Source organism: Astyanax mexicanus, chromosome 7 (genome assembly GCF_023375975.1).
Source record: "Astyanax mexicanus isolate ESR-SI-001 chromosome 7, AstMex3_surface, whole genome shotgun sequence".
NCBI classification, from domain to species: Eukaryota; Metazoa; Chordata; class Actinopteri; order Characiformes; family Acestrorhamphidae; genus Astyanax; species Astyanax mexicanus.
Window position 1 is genome coordinate 12,492,491 of NC_064414.1, and position 23,226 is coordinate 12,515,716.

Here is a 23,226-nt window from a genome sequence, read left to right on the forward strand (position 1 = left end):
TTATTCACTGTTTACTACGTAATTCAATATGTGTCCCTTAATTGTTTTCATCTCTTTAATATTAATCTATAATGTAGAAAATTCTGGATACTCCGTTTTTGCAGGTAGAAAGAGAACCTGAAATATTAATCATATTTTAATTGTTTAAATAATCATTATTAGTGTTTATGGGGGAGTCCCAACCCAACAACTCAAAGCCTTTAAATTGACATTATTTAATTCAGTGTCAGAATTTCAACACTAATCTATAAATATTAAAAAATGCTAAATAATTAAGGTTGCTTCTACAATATCACATGAACTAAAGTTTTTAACCTATTTCTTTCAGGCTGATGTGTCGTCTGGCCTCACACACACACACACACACACACACACACACACACACACACACACACACACACACACACACACACACACACACACACACACACACACACACACACTGACACTGACAGAGCTCTGTGTGTGTGTGAGCGTGTGTGGTTCGCTCGCTCCGTGGTTACCGCGTTCTGTCACGTAGTCGCAACTTTCGTTTGTCAACGTCATCCAACCAATAGGGGGCGTGGGCGCGAGGGGGGCGTGGTCGATCGAACAGCCTAGCGTCCGCGTGCGGCTGCTCGCTCTGTATCCGGGTAGAAAAAGGAGCGGCGGCGGGCGCGCGCACGCTCACTCTCACGCTCACGCGCAGCACGTTTACATCAAACGTAAAGAGTTTCAATTTGTTTTATTTCGTAGGTTTTAGGTTTATGTGTGAGTTTACTATGAGTGACAGTTCACCCTCAGAGCAGAAAACAAACACATAATGAATAAAATGAAATGTTGATTATGAAAATTAAGAAAATAAATATTTAAACAACATTTATTATTTAACATTGACCTAATATTCATAGATAAGTGTTGAATTTGACACTGAATCAACCAACGTTCATTTAAAGGCTTTAAATGTGTTGACTGGGCTCTGAATCGACACCCAAGCTCTTGGGAATAAGTTCTTCCCTAAGTAAGTAATAATATATTATAATATATTATAAATGTCTCTTTCTACAGTGCAAAAACACACACAGTACTATAAGCTATAAGAATAGTACCAGTCATAATTTGGACACACCCTTTCTTATTTAAGCAGGTGATACCTTTTTTATTACAGAATTTATTATTAATTTAAATATTTCATAAAATATTAAAACTATTAAAATATTAATTATTAATATTAAGTTCTTTGCACAAAATTACTTTTAAATAAAGAGATATTACCAGCCAGTCTTTCAGTTTCAGTCCTTTCAGAATGAGACATTTAAGGGCTCTGTCACTTTTATGCAAATAAGCTTATTATTCTGCTGGCCACTACATATATGCAAAACACGAACAAGCTATTTCACGCTTAACTGTGAAAGAAGCACAAAACTCAAAATTATTTGAAAGTACCTACATCTCCCTTATCTGCTGACTTGCCACAAACAGTAGGTACAGATCCCTCCCTCAGACAAAGTCTGCTGGCTAATCCTGCTATGTGCTGTCCAAGGTTCAACCAAAATGACATCCAAACAGCTCACAGAAACGTATGATTCCTGAAACCAAACTCTTTTAGCTGATTCACGGAAAACAGATGGATGGATTTTCATGCTTGAAATGTTTATAGGAGCAGTAGAGACCCAAATGGAAATACAAAAACACACAAAATTTTTTGCACAGTATGTCTTTTCCACACAGATTGTAGATGAATACTGAAGAAATCAAAACTATGAAGGAACGCATATGCAGTTCTCCAAAGTAGCACCTTTTGCTTTGAGGCCTACTTTGCAGACTATTGGCTGATTTTCTTCGTCGCTTCATGAGGTAGAATCTGAAATGGTTTCCTCAACTTCTTAAGGAGCTTTAGAGGTGCAGATAACTGCTTTTCCTTCACTCGTCGCTCCAACTCATCTCAAACCACCTCTGTTGGGTTTTTATGTCAGGTGTTGGTGAAGGACAAACTCTTTTTTTTGTCTACTACCTAACTGCATATGTGTCTGTAATATTAATCTGCAATGTAGTAAATAATACAAATAAAGAACAAATATTATTGAAAATGCCTGTCAATGATTATCAATGGAAAAATGCTTAGTTTTAAAGATGGATTTTAGTGTAGCTTTGCTGAAATCTTAAATGCCCAGTGTTAGGATCGTACAGTTTCATGGTCTTTGTGTTTGTTGTTAACGTTGTATTTGTGTGCAGTTCACTTGTTTTAGACAATGGCAGAGGAGTCCGTAGCTACTCTAAACAGCCAAACTCCAAACCTGCCCTTGACCCCTGTGTCCTCACTGCACGTCCGGCACACTGTCTGCATCTCCTCCAACCTGCTTTCCTTTTTCTTTTGCTCTCTCTCTGTTCTATTGAAATGGAAGAGCGTGATGGGACTTCCTCTAGTCTCCATTCATGTGGTTTAGTTGAGCGGTGTGCACATTACATTCATGAGTCTGTGACACAGTGGGTGATTTCCAGCACCACCACACAGAGTACACAAGGTGTATCTGTAAGTGGGACGTCAGTGTGATAGTCCCTAATATTGGGTGTCAGTTGTGTCAGGCATAGCAGTAATATTGCTAGTGCCAAATGACATTAAATACCATTAAGGCACTGAAGATCTAGGCCTAAAATATCTTTATATGGTTGCCTTTTTGAATTAATATTTATATATTTTGAATTTTTGTGATGCCATGTAGATTCTCAAGGAACATTCAACTACTTGTCTGTTAAATGTAAATTAACTCTTAATTGAATGTAAATGGTTTCTCTTTTGAATGTAACCATACACCTAACCCTAACCCGATATTATAATCTTAACCTTAAAGAGTTAACTTTAGAATTACATTTAAGTTTTAGGTTAATGTTAGATTTAGGGTAGATTTAAGGGCTGATTTAGGTTTAGGGCTAAGGTAAGCATAAGCATTGAAAATCGTTTGCATTTTGCTGAGAGTTCACATGAATTTAATAGGTAGTCAGGCTAATGTTAGTTGAATATCAGTTGAATGTAAGGTAATCATCTTTCAGGAAATCCAAGGAAAGCGATGCAAATAGCTTTTTTTAAATAAAAAAAAAATCTTTAATAAGCTATAACATAAAGGCAACCGTTTATAAAAGAACCTTATTTTAAAGTGGTATCCTTTTGCATTGTAGAATAAGATTAGATATTTTTAGACCATATTTAGTTTGGCTACTTACACACCATAAGTCTTTATTACATTCACCCAAACCATATGCCACCCTTCCTGTCCTCCACAAGACTGGTTTCCAGTAAAATGTGCCAGTGGGCCTCTGAGAAGCAGAAGTAGAGGCACTGAAAGTTACATTCATGAAAAAGAAACGTTTCTATTGTTCTCTTTCAGGTGGTTTTGATATGACTAAATATATCCAGCTGCAGCACAAGCTGTCAGCCTATTCATTGTGGTGGGCGGAAAGACAGGTGAAATTTTACCGCCTTATGAGAAACTCTCTCCCACTTTGACATTTGTAGAAAATCCTTGTAATTAAGATTGCATAAGCCCTGATTTATATTTTAAACGCACCAACACTGTGTAATGCTGTATTAAAAGTAGTTAAGGTTTACTTAATTAATTAAATAATTAATTCATTTGTTTATACAAGTTTTTATAAATAAAATTAAAAATGTGGTACTCTTGATGTTAGAGGGCCTGGTGATGGTGGTGGATTTGTGTTTGGTTTTGGCTCCATCTAGTGGACAATTTGGAAACAGCCGGTACAGGTGCTTGCCTCCTACTGGAGACAAAAGTTTCAGGAAGGCAAATATTTTATTATATCCAATAATTTACAATATGTCACAATACGATGTTCCTTGATTTTGCCTGATATAAAGTACCATTCAAAAGTTTGGACACACCTTCTCATTCGTTTTTATTTTTCTCCTACAATGTAAATAAATATTGAAGTTATCCAGACTATGAAGGAACACATAAGGAATCATATAGAAACTTAAAAGTGTTAAACTAACCAAAACACTGTAAAGCATTTAGATGCTCTTATCTCAAGTGCTGTTAACTTGTGGTTTCTGGGGCTGGTAACTTTGATAAACAGAGGAACAGAGGAAGCTCTTGCACTTTCTTTCCAGGGGCTGTCCTGATTAGAGCTGGTTTCATCTTAACATTTTTTGTTTTGTTTTTTGTGACTGCATTTAAGGATATTTTCAAAGTTTTAAAATTGACTGACCTTTATTACCAAAATATATATTTTTACTTAGTTAAATAGTTCTTGCCATAATATGGATAAGAACATTACTCAAATAGAGCTTCACTGTAGACCTGTAACTCTACCTCTTCACAACTTTACAACTGATGCTCTCAAACACATTAAGAGACAAGAAATACAAGTAATTAACTCTTGATAAGTTCAGCAGCACAGCTGTTAACTGAAAGCCTGAATTCCAGGTGACTCTACCTCATAAAACTGACTGAGAAAATCCAGCAGAGATGTGTAAAGCTGTCATCTAAGCAAGAGGGGACTACTTTGAATGTAATCGATTTACCTCTATCTACAGCAGTGATTGGTATCAAATAATTAAAAAAATGAATTGATTGGGATTAATTAATTTTTCCCAAAGGTGCAACATGAAAACCTGGGCCTGTTCTGAAGGGCCAGAACAACAGGCCGATCTCAGTTTGATTCAGTGTTAATTTATTCGCTTTAATATGTGCAGTAATTTTATGGTCTGGATAAGCTTTTACTGGCTAGAGTTACAATAAGACAATGAAAATGTGTAGCAGACATACTGAAAACACCAAAGTAATATCATTATTTAACCAACTTTCACATTCACAACATGCAGCAAAGAGCACTATTAAAATATTGAATTATCTTAATATTAAGTACTATGGCTTTTCGTTTGCAGTCTAATTAGGCCATTTACTGGTTTTCAGTACTTTAATCTTGTTCAGTGAGAGAAATGTAGTCTGTTTGGGTTTAAGGAAGTGCTGAAGAAGTCTGGTTTAAAGGGGTTGGTTAGTGCCTGGTCTAATCTATATTTAAAATAAAGTTCAGTTGTGCAGTAAGAATAGAAGTTTCAGTGAAGTACATCAGTATGTTGATAGTCATTGGTTTTGGTAGTGTGAAAAAATGTGGTTTAGAACCTTATTATCCACTTTATTAGGACTGGCCACGTACTGTCCCAATTTACCATGCAGCATTGTATCCTGTCATCCACAAGGTGGCGGTGTTTATACAACCATGACTAAAACTGCACTTATTGGCTGTGTCTCAAAGAAGCGCAAAGTAGCTGACTTGATGCCTTGCAGCCCATCACGACAATGATTTAGATCGTTAACCCTGGTCTGTCCTGCACATTTTAGTGTTTTTTCTGCTTCTACACTCAACACTGCAACTCAGTATATGATGGATACATTGGTGGATGGGTGGATGGATGGATGGATGGACAGAGAGACGTAAAGGCATGTCACTTAGCAGTATGGGTACAACAGATTACCCTGGTGATTCTGTATCTACTGTAACTGTAGATTAACCATTATTAATACACAGAAAGAAAAAGGAATCCAAGGGGGAATTCATTACACTCGTTCTGCTCTGCGATGCCAGTGCCCGTGAAAGGGGATCGAATTCTGACTTAGAAAGAATTTTGCACAACACCTGAAATAGCATCTCACCAAACTGACTGTATACTACAAAGGAATCAGCGTAAAGACAGGATGACAGGATGTAGTACAATTCTTAATCTGCTCAGTCACCAAACTGCAGTGTAAAACTAATCAAAACTAACTGAACTCATAAATTGTAAACATGACTCCAAGCTTTGTGCGAGACTTTCAGGTGTGAAAAACCCTCAGTACCAAAGATTATTCACTGTATTTAACTTGTTTTAAAGGGTTTAGTTATATAATGTACTTTAACTTTTATTAATTCCAATTATCAACATGAGTTTACTTGGTAGTTTAAATAACTTACAGTACCAGACAAAGTGTTGGACACACCTCTTCTAATTCAGTGGGTTTTCTTTCTTTTATTGATTTTTTTATATTGTAAATGTAATGTTAAAGACTTTATAGCTATACAGGAACACATGCAAAATTATTTAGTAAACAAAAAGTGTTAAACAAACCAAAATATGTTTTATACTTTAGATTCTTCAAAGAAGCACATTTTTGTTTGAGGACAGATCTGTACACGGTATTTTAATCTCAGTGTCCTCATGAGGGAGAGTCACCTGGAATAGTTTTCTTAGCGTCTTGAAGAAGTTCATTTAAGTATCAGGGGAATGTGCGAGACTACATAATTCCATATGTGTCCTTATTAATTATTTTAATGTGTTTAATATTAATCTACAAAGTAGGAAATAAATTAAAAGAAATAAAGAAAAACATTTAGTAAGAAGGTGTGTCCATTTTTTACTGGTACTGTAAATAACATTACACATGGAACCAGTGGATATTGGATGATTTAACTGTTTTCTCTACATAATTATATTAAATCATTTTCTCACAAAATGGTTACATTCATTTTTATGTAAACGGGAAGTTAAAGCAGTTCAATTTGACATACTAATCCAGCTACTCACCTACTGAGTCAGTTTCATAATTACTGGTAATTGATTCAGGCTTACTAGAAAGGGCTCCTGTATTTCTCAGAATTTTAAAAACATAACAAGCACTGAGGTTTAAACATTTCAGCAGCTCGTTTTATAATAGGAGCTGTGCTCGTTCCTGATATGACTAAAACCCAAGACGTAACCATGGAAATATACAGTACCAGTCAAATGTTTGGGCACACACTCTCATTCAGTGTTTCCCTTTATTTCTTTATTTAATCTTCAATACTCTGAGGAAACTATTCCAGGTGACCGGGTATTAAAATACCAAGAGTGTGCAGATCTGTCCTCAAAGATAAATGTACTACATAGAAGAATTTAAAGTATAAAACATATTCTGGTTTGTTTAATATGTCTTTAATATTAAATTAACAACATAAAAAAGAAAGGAAACACATTGAATGAGATTAGATGTGTCCAAACCTTTGACTGCTATTGTATTTTAACCCAGAAGCTGATTAGTCATTGTGCAGTGAAGCTACACATACTGCAGAGTTTGAAATGACTGGGCAACCTGCATTAAAGTGCTGAATAGGGCTGCATAATGTATTGTTTAAGCATCGTCATGGCAATGTGCACATTTTAACTCGTTAATTTAGATTAATTTATCACAGAAAAAAAAATGTTTAATCCGGCTTGTCATTAACAGTTCCACTAACCATAACTTGATTAAGGCAAACAAAACAGTGTGAAGCAGCTCCATAATAGTGCTACTTAGCTCCTTAACCATTAATGGTGCGATAGAGGTAGACGAGAGCTGCATTCAATTCTGATAGCACAGACGAGCTTGTTTGTCTCAGTAACTGGTTGAGGAAGGGGTAAGGGCTGGTTTCTACCTGATACATCGCAAAAGCTACAGACTAAAAATGTCAGCAGACAAATGATGCCAAAAAGAGAGGCAGCTCCACACGGCAGTCAGTCTCTGCATCGCACATCTGGAAATCTTTCTTACTACACAGAGATGCAGACACAGACAAGCCAAGCAAGACAGTGGAAAAGAGGCCCTCCCCCCACCTTAACACAGCACTTGATGCGGAGAGTATGAATTGGCCTTATAAAGTGAGGAACAGACCAACTGTTACTGAGAAACTGCTGCTTGTCTCAGTTTATTATTCAGCATATTTTAGAAATATATTATAGTTTTTGATGGTCTAGAAAAGTAAACGTTTAAGGCCTGGAAATTTCATTCTGTTGCTAATTACAGAATGTCACCTGTTTTTGTTTTGGAACGAACACTGAGATATAGGTTTAAAGTGGAAAATCCTTTTTAGATTAATTTATCACAGAGCATGTTATTAATTAAATCATTTTTAATCGCCTGATATCAATAGTACATTATAACAATCTAGCAAAAAATGGGAATAAAGAAATCCGCAATGGATGGGGGAAAATTAATAAAGGTCCCAAAAGGCAAGTTAAACCAATACATATCATCAACTTCCTCAATCAAAAGGAAATTTAGAACTGTTTTTTTATATTTGATAATATTTCATTAGTCCAATATTCTTAGATACACAGAGTTTATTATTAATGTCATGGCATGTTGAATCACTCACATTTTGAGAAATCTGGAAAATTGGAGCTGCACAAAAAATAATTTTAGCATCAATATATCAAAATAACAATTTACACTGTTCTCATTTTACTTTACAATATTCACCAGATTTTTGATGATATCTACCTAATAATCATTTGCATTTCTTTTACAGAGATTGTATTATTTATATCATGACATTTTGGATAATTAATTAACACCAGACCCGCTACTAAATGGATCAACATGGTGTATACACCCCGTTCCACTTAGCAACATCATGAACTGGTCAACAGTATTATTTAGTATTCTATATAAAAAAAAAAAAAAATATATATATATATATATATATATATATATATATATATATATATATATATATATATATATATAAAAATATCAATGATGTGCAAAAATAGAAAAAGAAAAAATATAATGGAAAACAGAATACATAATAAAATAACAATAATGATATTTACAAACTCATGATACAATTATAATCCATCAACTTTTGGCAAAAATTCGTAAAAATTACTGTAATTTTTAATATTGCAATATGCAGTATATCACACAGCAACAAAGTATCAGTAAATCCCAATATTGTGCAGTTTTAGTGCTGAGTAAGAATTGTGTACAGACTGCATCACCTTACTTTTCTCATTTACTCTTTTGTTCATCCCCCTATCACTCACTCTCTCACAAAGCCTGTCTCTTAAGCTCCCGTAAACTACTTAGTCATTCCATCCTCAACAGCTTGGAGCAAGTTAACCCCTGACTGAGCAATCAATGCGTCCTGTAAGGGTGACAGTTTCTTGTGACCTCTATATGGAGGAAGGTGTAAGTCATTGTAGCTGCATTAACTGAATATTGATGTGTCTGTACCAGAGCAGGCCATTGTGTGTGTGTGTGTGTGTGTGAGCCCCTCTAGGGTTGCCCTCTCCCCAGAGTAAGAGTGTAATGTGAGAATATTGATCAGTGTTTTGTTTGTCGCTCTTGTGAGGAGACGCAGCAGCCAGTGAGAAAGCACCTGAGTGTCTTTCTCACAGGGTTTATTAGCGGGAGACGAGACATAGCTTTATAACTGTGTGCCGGGCTGTACGTGTGTGTGTGTGGGGTGTGTGTGAGATGTTCATACTTACACACTTGTCTATAATGCAGCCTCCCTGACACTTTGACTGCTGTTCATTTTGAGGCTGTTTAGATGTTACCGTTTACTGTTAAAACTAGTGCTGTCAAATGAGAAAGTGAGTAAATAAGGAAGAAAGGATGATGAATGAATGAATGAATGAATGAATGGATGCTTTATTGATCCTGAGGGAAATTTTAGCAGCCAGTAGCAATTACACAGCACAGCAAATTAATTCAATACAATAATAATAAAGTAGGTACAGTATAAAAAGCAGTAAGTACAGGCAAATTGCAAAAGGCACCGGTATCAGCATCAAATGACAATACTGAATAAACATTTGTCTATATTAGTATTCATTATAGTGTCTAGAGTGTCCAGCAGTGTGGATGTACAGGATGTACAGTAAAGTGTCAATAGTGAAGATAAATAAACCTATGGTTGGTGCCCTTTGATCCAGCGCTACAGTTCCAGTCACTAAAACCTGATGGAGGCTAATGAAACAGCTCTGCTTAGTAGTCTTAGTATTCTCCTGGAATGTCTTTCAGTTAACAGCTGTGCTGAACTTATCAAGAGTTAATTACTTTAATTTTTTGTTTGAGAGCATCAGTTGTAAAGTTGTGAAGAGGTGGAGTTAACAGTGAATAGCTGATTTGAGTAATGTTCTAATCCATATTATGGCAAGAACTACTTAACTAAATAAAGATAAGTAATTTAAGAAAGGAAGGTTAGTTAATCGCTAGTTAAAAGCACCTCAGATAAGAGCACCAAAATGCTTTACGGAGTATTTTGGTTTGTTTAAGGCTTTTAAGTTTCTACATGATTGTTTTTGTGTTCCTTCATAGTCTGTATCACTTTTTTTCTAAGAGAAAAAAAAAGTGAATGAGAAGGTGTGTCCAAGCTTTTTTAGTACTGTATGTAGAGTGGTTATGTCTATAATCATTTTATATCAGATATTAGTTCTCTACTTTCATGTTCTTTGCCAAGCAACTGTACAACTATATACACTTATCACCACATGAAGCTGCAGCCCCGCCTCCTGTCATTCACCAGCTGCTGTTGAGAATGCAGTCGATAGTTCCCTAATTGGTCACAAGTTTATATCTGCTGACATTACTAAAAACTTAATTAAACAAAAAAATGACTGCATTGACTGTTACAGGCTGCAGTGTGTTTTTCTGAACTCAGCATGAGACTATCTATTACTGGAGATTCCCCTTCCACCTGTGGGTTGGTGGTTAGCACGATCACCTTCCAGCCCTGGAGTTCCGGGTTCAAGTCCCTATCTGGGTGGTGTTTCTGCGTTTTCCCCGTGTCTGTGTGGATTTTCTCCAGTGACTCCAATTTCCATCGACAGTCCTAAAAACATAGAGATCAGGCTGTGGCTGGCTAAGGGCACCCGTTGGGACACTGTCCAGTAGACTATGGCATGGAAGGCACTTGATGGCACTGTATTCTGCTCTAAATTACCCTGTATATGTATATGTGTGTGTGTGTATGACTGTATGCCAAGATATGAATTGGCACTCTGCGCTGGGTCAACTTTTCAGTGCAAGATGTACCGGTAAGTGGTCCTCAAGCTGTATGGTCGGTTGAGGATATGCTTTGCGTGATTGGCTTCTGCTTCCCAGGGCCGTACAGAGACATTCGGAGGGACAGGTGCCAAAAGTTGAACCGGCTGGGGGGCTTAGTGGGGGTGCTGACGGAATATTTTAGTTGAGAAAGGGCCTGCTGCATCCTATCAGTGCCTGTTGGATGAGTGTAAATGGCTGTGTGTTGAAAGTAACTGTAAAGCACTTGGTGTCTAAATGCTGTTTGACCAGTGGTAGGATGGTCCCCCATTATATGTCTTAGTCCTCCCAGAGTTTCTTTCCCCTCCAGTTTTGAGGGAGTTTTTCCTTGTCTCTGCGCTCACTGGGGGTTCTGTATTATATGTTCAGTGTTTTTGTCTGATTCTCTGTTCTGTTAAAGCTGCTTCACGACATCAGATGAAAAAGAACTATATAGAAATTGAAGTTGTCCAATACAGACGATAAAGTTGCCAGAAAATGGCTTTTGTATTTTAGTGTTTAATGGAATATATTTAGACTGGGTTAGTCAGAAAATTGTGTTGAAACAGCGCTTTATTATTTATGTCACTAAAAATCCTGCCAAATTCATATAACTAAACATTCGGTCAACATTCAACTAACCAAAAATAGTTTGCTGTTTGAAAAATAATTTATTTTACATGGTGCATCATAGGAGTTTGTAGGCTGATGGAGCCCTGTGTGAATTCAGGACAGTGCAGCATTCCTGTCAGCAGATGGTGGGGGAGGGGCAGAGACTAGACAGGGATGTAAAAATTCCTCTGATCTCTTTGTTAAAGCCTTCACTGACTGAAGTCTGCAGTTTATACAGAATAATTCAGTACTGCTACACTACTAACCCATAAATCAGCTCTCTCTGTCCGTGACTCAGATACTGCACACCCACCAGCCTCCGGAAAAGATGGCCTTCTGGAACTCTGAATCTAATTAACCTTCTGCTTTTTTCCTCTTTCACATTCTTGTTTCGTTATTCTTGTTTTTGTTGTTTCTACCGATTACAGGAAGTTCATTGTGTGTGGAATACAGTACTTTGTGGGAATCTTATGATCAGCAGTTACTCATTTCCCCTCTGACAGAGCTTTTCCGGTGTGTATTTGGAATAGAAACCAGTAGAGGTGTCAGGTAATGAAGTGCAGATACTTTGCTACCTTAGATATGTTGGTTATCTATACTTTACTGAGGTAAATGTTTTCAAAAAATAGCCTCTTTACTCCTATTTCAGGTCAGCTTGTTTTCATTCAGTCTTCTTAACATTAAAAAAACCCTATCCAGGTAAATCTCTCCATCCAGATAGAGTGCATTTAATTGTGTTTGGATAATAAGTATAAACATATACCATTCCGACACCTTATTGGTTTATACTGTGATCCATCACACCTGCACATGTCATGCCCCCAACCCCTCCCCCCCGAACACACACTCCAGCAAGAACACAGCAGACGTATGCAGTCAAGTATGAAGATGATTCGTTCAGAGACTCAAGAGAACTCCAGACAAACTCCAGTCCAACAAAGCTTCTTAAATATGTTTGCATTGTAGTAAAATACATTTATTTTCAGTGGGCATATAAACAGGCTGTATGTGAGAGAGACAGGCTGGATTTCTTTGTGTAGTGAGGTGAAGTTACAACTTAATAATTAGTCAACACTAGAACTTATAGTCAAGTTATTATAGTAATTGACAATATTCATTGCAAATTAATAATAAAAATGATAAAACCTCTAGGGGGTTTGGGTTTTGAGTCAAACCTGTAGAGGAATTTAGCTGTGTGTGTTTGGTGGGGAGATTAGGTTCTTCGCTACTGAAAGTGACTCGCTTGTATTATAAATATTCACCCCAGATGACCCACAGTTTGCAATATGATTTACGAGTCAGACTGAAAGTTAAGAGAAGGAATGCGCTGCTGGAGATTATTCACAAGTGAAAGAAGGAGGAGAGGGTAGACACTGCATCACAGTGAGTCATTCTGTACAGTAGATGCCTCTGCAGAGAAGCTTAAAATGCAAGCATGGTTTGATTTCAGGACTTTACTGATTGAATCTTTCTCCTGTTATCACTTTTTGGAGTTCAGCTTTATAAAAGCTTCGTAATTGTGACTAAAATTAGTTTTAAAATAGCTTTGATTAGCATGCTTTTGTATGAAAACACTCAGCTTAAAATGGCGCTGAGGAACTCAGTGGTAAATCTGATATATCTGATAGTGTATCTACTGTGGTACTAAAGCTGTATGCAAATCTACAGTGACCTCAATAGGCTGTTAAAACCATTGCTAAATACATGTAGAGTAGTTGTTGGTTGGTGATCGATGATTGGTTTCTTATCGAATGGCTTATTGTATATTTGTATAGGAAAGTTTGTATCATTAAATTGTACTTTTTATTATCATTTATGTTGTTGTTGTTTTAAAACTGTGATGTGCAGCAATGTGCCAGCTTGTGGATAGTATCTTTAACATTTTAGCATATGAGCTTGTGGGTGGAGTTTTAGATCAGGTCAGGGAACTGTCAATCACAGTTCCTTTCTTCAATTTTTACACTTTTAATATTAATATTGAATGAACACATTAAAATTTGCATGAGGCAAAGCAGGGCATGTTTATTTGTAAAACACCTTTCATACACAGGGGTGAATTTTAAGTGCTTTACATAAACAGAGATAAAATACATGTATACAAAAAAACTAAGAAAAGCATTTAAAAATCAGTAAAAAAAGTTATAATACAATAGGACATTAAAAAGCAACAATCAAGATGATACAGAATATACTCGAATATGCTCAACACTAGTTAACTAAAAGAACAGGTAGGGTTCTTATTCTAACAGATTATATGATTCTCGTAAGGTTTAATGTCATATCAGTCCACTATTGGCTCTTCTGGGAAGGCTTTAAACAAGGTTTGGGAGTGTGTTTATGGGATCAGTATTCATCTGACACTAATGACACTAAACAAATAGGCCTGGCTCACAGTCTCCAGTCAAGTTCTTTCACACCAAACTCGCTCATCAATGTATTTATAGAGATTGCTTTGTGCACTGGTGCACAAAGTTGGGAGCATACAAAATCTCCCAAATCGCCCAAAATCTCTTGGTATGCTAAAGCATTAAGAGTTAATTTCACTGGGACTAAGTGGCCGAGCCCAACTCCTGAAAAAAAAACACACACACCATAGTTAATATCCCCCCTCCACCAAACTTTACACTTGGCGCAAAGTAGTCAGACAAGTAGCGTTTTCCTGTCAACCACCAAACATAGACTTCTCTATCGATTTGTCTTTGTTCACTGTGGAATATTTAGTAGTGAGGAAATTTCACGACTGGACTTGTTGCACAGGTGCTGCATCCTATCACTGCACCACACTGGAAGTCACTGAGCTCCTGAGAGAGACCCATTCTTATACTTATGTTTGTAGAAGCAGTCTGCCTGCCTAGGTCCTTGCTTTTCTACACATGTGACTATGGAAGTGATTGCAACACCTGAATTCATCTATTTGTATGGGTGAGCCAATATCTTTGGCAATATAGTGTATGAGCTCTATTGTATTTTGGCATTTTACAGTGTAACAGTAACAGTTTTACTCTGATTTGACTGAATGAGGTCAAAGACCAGCATAAATGTTAGCAATCTCAGCAGAGTATAAGCATTTGTTTCTTTTTCCCATGGACCTCGTGTTCCCATGAACTCCCACTTCAAAAGCGATGTTGCATCATGTCCGGTCCCTGTGCCTCTTCATGACCTTTCCTCTGAAACCGAAGAGCCTTTTCTTCCCCCTCCATCACTCACCAAGCCCAAGATTACTTTGAACTGTCATGGCTCTAATAAGTGTAGGAAGTCTTTTTCTTTGCTTTAATGAAATCACTTTCTGTTCTAAACGCACATGTGTATATATATATATATATATATATGCCCACGTCTCGGTCAGGGGTCAGACTTTGAAACCCTTTGGTCTTTCTGGGCTGCACAGACCTCCCATGTGTTGTTGTGGGAACTTGCTTAGTCATATGTGGAGTTATGAGAGGCATGTCGGGGAGAGGAAGCGGTAGTTTTGTGACTCAGTGCTTCATGAGCGTTCCATTCCGTTAGCCTTACACTGTAGCTCTTTGACTCATCTGGATTTCTCTAGTGCTTTGAGAGAGGGTGTGTGAGTGTGTGTGTGTATGTGTGTGTGAATGTGGGGGAGGCAGGTTTGCTGTGTTTCTGGTCTGTTTCTGGCCCATTTGTTCATTTTTCAGCTCTGTGTTTATAGCTGGTAGGAGAATGAAGGGGAAATGGTAAGTCACTGCCTAATCAATACTGCTTGAAAGGAAGTTAATCATATACAGGATCAGTGTGCAGCTCTTACTCTTGATACTTCTGGACGTTTACTGTTACAGACGGAATGGTTAAAGGTGCCGAGTGAAGTTTTAGCGTTTTATTTGTACTTTTGGTTATTTAACTTTCAGACATGAATGATTTCACTGTAGAGTAGAGATGTATGGAGATCTTAACTTGTGGATTATTGGCATTTAGTACAGTGCTGACTATAAATTACACAGTGTGTAACAGTTTGAACAGTTTGAGCTCTAGTTTGTTTGCTTTATTGCAGTTTTTAAACAAACAGCCGTGCTTAGAAACAGAGTCTGAATGCTCAAGTTGAGGACTTGCACTGCCTGCTTTAGTTAGACATATATGCTTTTTGACAGAGGCAATGACTAACACTGCTCTTATTAGTCTTGGAACTAAATTACATATGTGTGTACGGTATATATATTGGTAATGATTCCCTGCCTTTAAAATTTAAAAAGAAACTTTGGTAACATTGTGAAATAGTCAAACTTGAAAGTGATGTTTATGTGAAAAATTTCTTATTTAAGGCAACCCTTTGGATTTCTCTAATATGTAGTCTAAAAAAACTGATCACTTGTAATTCAAAATATATTTACAAAACAAACGTTAGGTTTCCATGTTTGCAAACCTCATCCATTCACAGACTACCCACTATAGTTAGGATGCACACACTTTAAGAGATTCTACTATTCTGAGAGTTCACCAATTAGTTTACAGTACCAAACAAAAAAGAAAGAAAAATAGGTTGACATTGCTTTTTGTGCGTCTGTGTGTGTGTATTATTGTGTAGAAGCTTGCTGCAGAGAAAAGTGTAGTGCAGTGACGGAAAAGGAAGCCCAGCTGACCTCTTGGCTTTCCCACTGATGTTCTGTATCTATCCTCTATTCATTGTGGGAAAACGCAACTCCCCCATGTCTATCTTTAGTTCAGAAGGGGCAGGGCATTGTAATATAATGAGAACTATGTGCTGCAGCTTTACTATACATGGTAAAATGGATTAACAATGGCTTTTATTTATATTATAAAATCTGGCACTGAGATTTGCAACTGGAAATGTGGTTTATATGATAAAACAGGTGTCCTGAAGGGAATCTGTAGGCACCTCATGTTTTGATTTTTAAAGATGTAATTATAAAGTTAGTATCTGTGTATAAATCTTGATTTCATAATAGTAATAGTATATGTAGTATATGTTGTGGTGTAGTCTATTCATTGTAGTGTAGAAGTGGCATTAGTTTAATTGAATTAGGTAATATCCTAAACTATATGTATATATTTCAGTAACAGAGTCATGTATTCATATGCATGTATAGTAATAGTGCATTGTATAGTATACATAGTACCTTATAATGAATGTCATAAGCTTGCATAGTCACTTAAAATTAAAAGTAATTTTAGTGACATACTGTAAATAACAGCTTATAAACTGTAAAGATGTGACACAACAAAGACAGGTTTAAAAAATGCCTTATAATATAGCTATTCACTGTATACCAACTCTACCTCTTTACAACTTCACAACTGATGCTCTCAAACACATTAAGAGACAAAAAATTCAAGTAATTAACTCTTGATAAGTTCAGCACAGCTGTTAACTGAAAGCCTGAATTCCAGGGGACTCTACCTCATAAAGCTGACTGAGAAAATCCAGCCAAGATGTGTAAAACTGATCATCTAAGCCAGAGGTGCTACTTTGAAGAATCTAAAATATAAAACATATTCTGGTTTGTTTAACACATTTTTGTGAATTAAATTATTCCAAATGTTTTTCTTCATAGTTTGGATGACTTTAGTATTAATTTACAATATCCAAAAATAAAATAATATAAAAAATACTGAATTTTGACTTTTAGTGTATGTCACTATAAGTCCTTTTGTGTTATTATGCAAGCTTTTGACTGTCATAGTGAGGTATTATGTGTATTATATTGTGCATTGTAATAAATGTGTTCAAAAGGCATTTAACATACATACAGGCATGATTTAACTGCAATACACTAAATCCACATAAACCATGACGACTTAACTAATTATGCTGTTGTTGTATTGAAATATGCAGATGTTCAATGTTCAGGAAGTACAGATGACATCCACAATATCAATATCATCTGCAAAGCCTGCACCGTAAACCCATACGTTGTCTGAACTCAAATGATTTAAGTCTGTTTTACATAAAATTGGATATTTTTAAACAGTACTCAACTATTTTGAGTTAGTTGATACACATATACATTCAAAATGAGATATTTTTGAGTGGAACCAACTTAATAATAATAACTGAGTTTAGTCTGTCTCTGGCAGCTTCTTTTCCATTGGCTTCTGTCACATCTATTTGCATACTGGGTGTGTCCAACAGTTTCTGACACTCACCATCAGTGTGTAGTGATTCCCCCTGGGCTCCCTTAGCAATAAATCATGTTTCCCATTTAGTTGTAACAACTTGATGTTTTACTTTATGCTAACTCAAGTTTTCATTCCCTATTACTTATAACATTTGAGCAAACCGGTTGCCTTAAAAAAGTTAAGTAAACTCAACTTATCAGGTCTTACAGAATAACAAAAATAAAAAAGTTAAATCAAGTTTCCTTTTAGTTGTAATAACTTGATGTTCTAAGTTATGCTAACTTAAGTTTTCATTTCCTGCTACTTAACTTTTTTAACTTTTTTATTAGCAGTAAAGCTAATTCATAAGGGATTTATAAATAGTTTATAAAGGATTCATATAATGATATTTAATTAGGTTGTAAATACTTTTTAAAAACATAGTGACTTCTCTTATCTTTGTCTTTTCTGTCATTCAGCATTGACGTATCTAATAAAATAATATAGAAATTCAGGTTAGTCATTTAATAGGTTTAGTGAATAGGTAATTAATCTGGGTAGTTAAATGAATAAAAAAAAAAGAAAATTATTAAAAAGAAAATTAAATATGTTAATGCTGACCCATGGAAAAAAATAACTAATACAAGCATCCAGAAAGATCTGAGGATTAACACTATAAATTCATTTGGAATCACTATTTCACAAATGGCAGGCCACTGTGATTTAGATGCTTATTATTGTTTTTTTTTTAAGTATTTACAACCTAATTAATAACCATTAGTAAACTCCTTTATAAATTACTATTATTTTAAAGTTGTCCACTATATAGTGTTATATGGTTGGTTCAATGTATTTATGTCAACTGTAGCTCACAGTCCTGTTTAAAACATATATAAACTTTATTAAAACTAAACAAACGGTGCATCTTGGTGATGTAAGAGAGCATGGTTGAATATGGTATAGTTGAATTAAGCCCTCCTTTGAGAGAAATGCCCCACTACGGTTTACTGTAAACGAGGCTTGTTAGCAAACCGCTGGCTGTGGAGCTCACGGTGCAGTGAGCAGGGCTGCGTGGGGCTGCATGCGTGGGCAGCCATGACACAAATGACTCAGCATTTTGCTACCCAGCAGAAAATAAAAAAAAATCCCTTAATAAATTTTACTCTGAACGTACAACTTTTAGTTCAGACAATTGAACTCTCACTTAAAATAACCGATTCTTTAATAGCGATAGTCTTAGAGTTTAGACTGGGTGTGAAAAGTGCTTACAGAACTGTGGCAGAAGGTAAGAAATGTGGTATTTTATACTAACTATATAAACTACATGAATATACTGTATAAAATGACATACAGTATTTCAATTCATGTATATATATGTATAGTAATTCTATATACAAGTGCCACAAGAGTCTGGCTGAGCATATATATATACAGTATATATGTGTGTATTTAGTGATCAGAACTTCATCTAACATGGCTTCCATATTTGTGATCTTCTGTTACTGTTGTTTTTTGCCTATAGAGATATAACTACAGTTATATTTTAGTTTAACAAAGCACCACGTCATTTATTGAGTATAGCTGGCTGCTGTATTGCACAGACAACACGTCATTTAGGAACTGAATTTGACCACTAATGTTGCCTTTGGTAGCATGCTCTAAATAACTGTAAAAACAAGTGTAATTGTGGTACTGTATAGAATCATAACCCATTACTAGCATTAAATTCTTATTAGCAGATCCAGGCAAAATATAGACCACTATTTGCTAAAGATTTAAGTCTTGTCTTGAAGATCTTATTACAGTTTGTTTAAAATATAAAAATTGAAAGAACTATAATATCAGTGGATAATTTAATTTCCATATTTAAACTGGTAATTCAGTAACTTCACAGAACAGAACTTCTCAAATAATCTCTAGAATGTCTCAACTAATTATTAATTAACACACTAATGTCTCAGTTCATTATTATTTACATTATTTAACATTCCTAAGCATTATCATTTTGTAAAGTTTAATAACATTGTTAATAGTGCCCATAAATAGTTTTAATTAGTTGAGACTGAATTACTTAATTATTACTAAACAATTTAACAGTATTTTTACTGTCATTTGTCAAGTTATGTTATGTAATTTGTGACTTTTTATTGTAGTTGTAAAAGTGGTATCTTAGTTAAAATTTACATTTTAAAATATTGTATTTACTGTACTATACTTGTTGTTAAGCTGTAGATATGCATATAATTAAAAATTATGTATTGTAAATATCGAAATTTACAGTTTATAGTTACATTGGTCTCTCAAAAAACATTACAATCATTATATAAGATTAAACAAAATGTAATAATGTAATAAACAAAAAACATATTCCAGTAGTACAAGACAGGTCTGCTATGATAATCATAACCAACAGAAACGTTGTGTTTTCATGCATTAAAAAGGTTTGTACTGATTTTAGTGGTGTTATTAGTTGTGAACCTTTCTGGTAAATATGATGTCAGGTGCGGTGGTTAGGAATTTGAAATGTCACGTTAATGTCATAGGTTAAAGCTCGGTATCGGTTGTTCGATTTGAATCTGGCGTAAAATGACTGAGAAATTGCTTGTTTGATCATCGGCGCCGGGTTTCGGTTTTATTTACCGTCAGAGCGAACTAAACAAATTATTGTTTGTGAAGTCGTTAGTCATTTCTGCACGGTTTCTGTGTGTAGTAGTGGTGCGAATCAGCAGGTTTTCTCTAAGTGTCACCGGGTTCAAAGAAGGTTGCTGATGCACTGTAGGGGTGTGGGTGGTCCAGGCCCAAAGGGATGTTCTGGTTTGAGTCAGCCCAACTGGAAACTGTGAATACTGAAAAACTAAGCATATTGTGCTTGAGAGGGAGAAACTGATAAAAGAAAATATACATAACTGTAAACATTTTAAGGTTAAAAATACAGGATGTCACATGCAGTAAATGACATTTCACAATTTGTATTGTATTTTGACATTTTATTTTCTTAAAATCAGGTCAGAACTAGTTATATTAAATGTAAAACATTTAAACATTTAAATAGTTTATTTGAGAGGTTAAATGTTCAGAACAGAGCTGTAGAAGTAAAGAAATACTTTTGAAATGATCTAATGTTTTATCTCCAGCACTAACCCAGCACTCCTACATCCTGTAAATAAGGTCAGATGAACGATCACACATTCACTCACTGTATTTCACTGATGCTCTCAGGATGTTTGGTATATGTAATTTAGGGAATTCAGAGCTGATGATGCTGCACTTTGTCGGAGGTGCCCAGTCTGTGGCGTGGGTTCAGAGCAATTAATGAGATTAGAGGAAAATTGTGATGTGTGCTGATCGAGATTAGCACGGCCCACTGATACGAAACAAGCTGCCCCAGGCTTGAGCTGGTCAGATAAGGCAGCGTTTAGACCGAGCGAAGGGCACGGAGATGATGGGTACTTGCGTGCCAATCACTCCCTCCGGGTTCTGGATGCCCTGCATTATTGTTTTTCTTACTTCCATGGTTGTGTAATATGTTTAATAGTTGGTCTGTTTATTTTAAAATGCTTATATTAATAATACTGTACTTATAATAATACTGTATATAGATGTTTGACACCAGATAAAAGTTCTGTTTTCTTGAAGCAGTCCCATGTAGGAACCTCTGTTGGTTCCCTGATGAACCTTTGAATAGATTTATTAGTTTAAATGTATGGAAGCGTGAGTGTGAGTGTAATTATTTTTATTTTAAAGCTGAAAAAAGCTTTTGTAAATATTAACCCTTTGATTACCAAACTTATGGAACTATTTAGGATGTGTTTATTGGTTGTTTATTGATGTGGACATTGCATGAGAAAGTAAAGAAAGAGTTTAAGGTATTTAACTTATGTAAGTCTAAGACAGTTACCATATCAAAAATGTGTATTGTTAGAAATTGTAAAAATTGCTTTAAATCAACATGTATACTTTGGATTTTAATATAGTAAAGATGAATACGGTTCTCTCTGTTTAATTTGGTTTATTAGATTGAATGCAGGTTGTTTTGGTTAGCATGTACAGACAATATATATACTATGTAAACATTTATCTAAATGTTTTTTCTCTTCTATATTATTAAAGGACAATTACTGCATATAAGCACAATCTGATAAATGTCTGTTCATCTCTCACAAATAACTGACTTATTATTACCACCTAAATAATTATATTTTTCCTATATATACTACATTTTATTGTATATTATTCACATTAGCAACATAGCAATCATTAGCCTGGTAGTGATTTTGTACTAATAGCTAGTAATCATATTATAAACTCTTTCTGAGTATATACCTTATATATACAGTATACATTGGTGTTTTGTTGAAGGTCTATATTTGTTTGCAGCTATTTCAGGCAGTGCTCGCAGGTTGTAGACTGTTGTGGTGCAATGTTATGCTTCGTCATTTGTAAAAGCATTTACCGCCATTCTGCTCCAGCCTCTGAAAAACCTGATGCTTTAGATTTGACCACATCTGACTAAACTCAGGAGACGAATAAGAAGAGATGAAACTCTCACATTATCGTGACACATTTTTCTAAAATGCAAACATACTACAGGGTTTTGCCCTTTGCCTTTTTGAAGACTAAGCTTTGGAGTGCTATGTCAGATTGTTTTCTGTGAGTTTAGTACGTCAGCAGAAGCGGCAGCTTTGTTTATTGTCTTTCTACTTGTAGTCATTGCTGTGTACATACTGATGAGTCGTACTGAAATAACATATTTGTTGACTCTGCTTGACTCATTTATGTCATCATTTAGCTTTGAATCAGTTAAGCTAAAAAAAACGTTACATTTTATAATTTAACACAGTATTTTTATTTAATGTTTTTTTTCTTTTTAATTTTTACTTGTTATTTCCAGTATTGTGGGTTTAAAGAATTTAGTTTGACAACTGACACAGTTCAAGCTATATATATATATATATATATATATATATTTTTTTTTATATATATAAACACTAACAGCATAATATTGTGGTAGCATAAGAGTGAGCACTGAAGCACCAGGTCAACTCATACCAAAAACCTCAGCAACACATGATAATGGTAACTTACTCTTACAGCCTACAACACTGAAACCTGGCAGCTGCATAGTATATAAAACAAAAATGCACAGCTTAGCAGAGGTGGCTTTTAGTGATAGACCACATTTTTAATGTGGTGCCAGGAGCCGATTGGATATATATAGGGAACAATGTGCTTTAGTGGTTTGTCAGTACTTCTTATGATATTTTATATTTAATATAATGGAAGCTGATTTACATTTTGGGTAAAAGTAGTGTATCCTGGACATGTCACGTTCTTCTTGTGCAAAATATTTACTGAATGTTCATCTTTTTAGTAGAAGGTATAGTTTATCATGCCTAATAAATACACAGTATGTTTGTATACCAAAACATTTACATTGTTTTAGTTATGAATTACCTTTTATTGTCTGTAATGGATGGAGTTATATTACTATAGATTTCATTATGTTAAGGAAGAAAGGAACATACATTTTACCACAGATCAATGCTATTAATTGTTTAATTTGATGGAATTTGTTGATGAAAGGACATGATGTCCTGCTTTGGAACTGATCTTTCTATTCTCTTATTTCTGAACTTGAGTGAGTTTCTGTATAAATGAGGTGTATAACAGTGATCAGCTCGGCTTATTTAGGCATTTTTATTTAATTTATGTTGATAGCACTGATAGCTTTTTACCTGCTTTA

At 35.3% G+C, this 23,226-nt stretch overlaps 1 long non-coding RNA gene across 4 annotated transcripts in view; it reads left to right on the plus strand.

Moving 5' to 3' along the window:
- Positions 1 to 23,226, plus strand: part of LOC125802970 (uncharacterized) — a 100,253-nt gene that overhangs the window by 1,326 nt on the left and 75,701 nt on the right. The window contains exon 1 of one of the 4 annotated variants that reach the window (XR_007440017.1): positions 14,799 to 15,106. The exons of 1 other annotated variant lie outside the window; for it this stretch is intronic. This is a non-coding gene — a long non-coding RNA (uncharacterized LOC125802970). Of the gene's footprint in view, positions 1 to 14,798; positions 15,107 to 23,226 lie in introns of those variants that run through there. 2 more of the 4 variants (XR_007440018.1, XR_007440015.1) reach the window with 2 other exon arrangements.